The sequence below is a fragment of the Nuphar pumila genome, chromosome 7 (assembly GCF_984573655.1).
Source record: "Nuphar pumila chromosome 7, dmNupPumi1.hap1.1, whole genome shotgun sequence".
Lineage (NCBI taxonomy): Eukaryota > Viridiplantae > Streptophyta > Magnoliopsida > Nymphaeales > Nymphaeaceae > Nuphar > Nuphar pumila.
In genome coordinates, this window is record NC_143255.1 from 101,300,419 (window position 1) to 101,304,466 (window position 4,048).

Genomic DNA, 4,048 nt, shown 5'->3' on the forward strand with positions numbered 1-4,048 from the left:
GGTATAAGTACCTAGGGTTCTATAGTGGACGACCAAGATCAATCCGGAATGGATGGAGGGCTGGGGTGAAACATGCCCCTCCTTGGCCGCCCACAAGGCCAATCAAAACCTATTATTTGAAATGATTTAAACCCTCTTTCAAAAATGCCATTCAAGGGGTTTTAAAGTTGCCATCAAAGTTTTGAGAAATTGCAAGGGGAGCCTTAAGGCTGCCGCCCTTTCCAGCCAACCGTTTCTTGTTATTTGAAAAGGTTTAAAGGAATTACCAAAAGTCCATGGGGTGCAACCCCATGCCTTCCTCTCTTGGAAAGACGCCCTCATGATGAAGCTTTAAGCCTCATCATGAGGCCTTGAACCAAGGGCTTGGCCAATAGTGACCCTCCCTTTTCAAGCAAAGCATTCTTTTACAAGGATGCCACTACCCAGCTGGTCAACCATTGACCAGCTGGTCCTCATGGCCATAAACGTCCTCTAGTGGGGCGCATAAAGGGGATGGGTCGTCCATAGATCTGGGCCAACTCGAGATCCAAAAACGCTAATTAATTGTTATAAAAACAAATGCCTATTTAATGATTTAAAAATAAGATTTGACTTCAACACATTATTTATCCATTTTCAAAATCTCGATTGACATGAAATGTTCAAATGTCCTTAGAGAAATTTTCCATCGTTTGCGAGAAGTACTCTCGTTACCACTCACGTATTATCGATAAGCAATTCTCGTAATTCACATGCATTGACGAAGTTTTTTCGTCGTATAGATCCCAAATTCGAGGAAAAACTAAATACATACATTATAAACTTACCCTTAAATTTTCAGAAGTTAATTCGTCCAGAATTTGGCTCTTCTTACTCATACACTGTACTTACACGATTTCGGATCGCGCTCATGATAAACCAAAATTCAAAGCATAGTTTAATTGTATCTAATTACGTGCTACAACCTTATAAACATAGGAAAATATATACCTCGACTCTACACAAACAGTAAGTTCTTCAGAAAAGTTCACAGGTCTTACATCCTACCCTCCTTAAAAAGTATTTTGTCCGCGAAATCACAAAACATCAAACAAAGACAAAAATGGTTAGATCTCCTCTGACGGTGCCTAATCGGCAACAACTAAGTCTCTAGTAGACTTCTTTGGACAGAACTTGGCAATATGCCCTGGTTGTCCACACTTGAAACACTTGCCATCATAGAGAGGACAAGCTGCAAAAGCATGATCTTCGTTGCATCGTCGACACTTTCGCTGAGCATTCGATCGCTGGGATTGCCTTTGCTGGCAGTTCTGGTGTACATTCTGATGCTTTTGCTCTCTAGTAGGTGGCGAGGACTCCTTCCTACTAGGATTCTTCTCACTCACAATCGCAAAAAACTTGGTCTGTTGCTCGGCTTGGTCTTCATCCAATAGAGTAGCTACCTCAATAGCCTCCTCGAGCGACTTTGGCCCGCTAGTGAACACTTTGGTTCTCAGAGTAGGCCTCAAACCACGAGCGAACTTCATTGCTCGATCATTTTCCGCAACGTAAACATTTAGACAATATCGCTTCAAACAACGAAACTTCGTAATATAGTCAGACAGGATCATCGTCCTCTGTTGCAGGTCCAAAAATTCTTGCATCTTCTTACTTCGTTCATGCTTAGGAAAATACGTCGAGTTAAAAACTTCAACAAATTCATCCCACGTAACATTCGTGTCTTTGAATTTAACCAAAGAGATCGTGTCCCACCACTTCTCAGCGTGGTCTTTCAAACGATAGGTGCCAAAATCCACTTTCTGTTCCTCTGGGACATCCAAAACGCGGAAAATATGTTCTATCTCACGTATCCACGACTCAACAGCTTCAATGTCCGTCTTACCCTCAAAAGCAGGAGGGTCCAAATCCATGAAGCGCTTATAGGTAGCCGTACTTATGTTATGCCCACCTTGGGCTACGTGTTGAAAGTTTGCACCCATCTGTTGCATCGCAACCACTTGTTGTTGCACAACCTCCGCAAGGTTGTTTACAGTGCCCATAATATCGTTGCATCTGGTCTTCCAAGTCATCTATCATGACAAAAAGATATAATAATAATTAATCGATAGGTCTGACAACCATGCTCGCTAAACGATAATTGCAGCAATCATTCAAAAATCATCGGGCGCACTATATATACTTCAAGCAAAATACGTCACAACTTAATCATGCAGCAACACGACATATAAACATGTTTCACGAACAACCTCAAGCGACACCATACAAGGCTGCTATCACTAGAAAGTCACCATTCTAGACAACCAACGTTAAAGAATCACCACTCTAACACAATAAAACAAAGAAAGTCATTACTCATAACATCGTTAGGGAATCACCACCCTAGCGACATCGTTAGAGAATCGCCACTCTAACGCATCATCAGAGAATCACCACTCTGATGGCATTACTGAAGAATCACCACTCCAGTAGCATAATTAGAGAATCACCACCCTAATGGCATCGTCAGAGAATCACCACTCTAATGGCATCGTTAGAGAATCACCACTTTAACGACATTGTTGAAGAGTCACCACTTCAACAACATCATTAGGGAATCACCACCCTAATGGCATCATCAGAGAATCACCACCCTGATGGCATCGTCAGAGAATCACCACCCTGACGGCATCGCTGAAGCGTCACCACTCCAACGGTGTCACTGGAGAATCACCACTCCAATGACCTTCATTAGAGGATCACCACTCTAATGGCATCACTAGAGAATCACCACCTTATCCGCATTACTGGAGAATCACCACTTCAGTAGCATCATTAGAGAATCACCACCCTAATGACATCGTCAGAGAATCACCACCTTGACGGCATCGCTGAAGCGTCACCACTCCAACGGTGTCACTGGAGAATCACCACTCCAATGACCTTCATTAGAGAATCACCACTCTAATGGCATCGCTAGAGAATCATCACCCTAGTGGCATTACTGGAGCATCACCACTCCAGTAGCATCATTAGAGAATCACCACCCTAATGGCATCGTCAGAGAATCACCACCCTGACGGCATTACTAGAGAATCACCACCTCAGCAGCATCGTTAGAGCATCACCACCCTAATGGCATCATTAGAGAATCACCACCTTGACGACATCATTAGAGAATCACCACTCTAACGGCATCGCTGAAGCTTCACCACTCCAACGGTGTCACTGGAGAATCATCACTTCAATGACCTTCATTAGAGAATCACCACTCTAATGGCATCGCTAGAAAATTACCACTCCAGTAGCGTCATTAGGGAATCACCACTCCAATGGCATCATCACAGAATCACCACACTGATGGCATCGTTAGAGAATCACCACTCTAACGACATTGCTGAAGAATCACCACTTCAGCAGCATCATTAGGGAATCACTACCCTAATGGCATCATCAGAGAATCACCACCCTGATGGCATCGTTAGAGAATCACTACTCTAACGGCATCGCTGAAGAGTTACCCCTCCAACGGCATCATTGGCACTACCAGGAATCACCACCTGAGCCATCTCACCACAATCCTCCCGACAGTGGTTGGGAAAACAAAAATCCCCACAACGCTCTTTCAAGAGCAACAACACCCTGAAGATCGGTGTTATGCTATCCCCAAAATATGACCCTCTCAAGAGTCAAATGTCATCACCGACAACGAAATAACATGCTAAAGGCAAAACATCATATGTGTTCTCATCACTAAGAACAACTGGGAATCATCAGCATCCTCCAACGAGATACACAAAGGCTCAACTGGCACAGACAAGGCTTCAACCTTCTGTCCAAAAAGGTAATATCTGAAAAGATACCCTTTGTCAAAGACAGGGTTACGAAGAATTCCAACAAGTTGGAAAAAGAGGAAAAACATGAACTTAGAGCCTCATCCAACGATTCTCATCAAAACCACATCGTCTTCAACATGATTAGGAAAAAAGTTCGGTCATCGCTACGATTCTTCAATCGTCTCCACCAACACAATGTGGAACGAGAAGAGAAACTACGCAAGTAGTTCCCTAGGTCTCAGTCAAGAACTCTGACT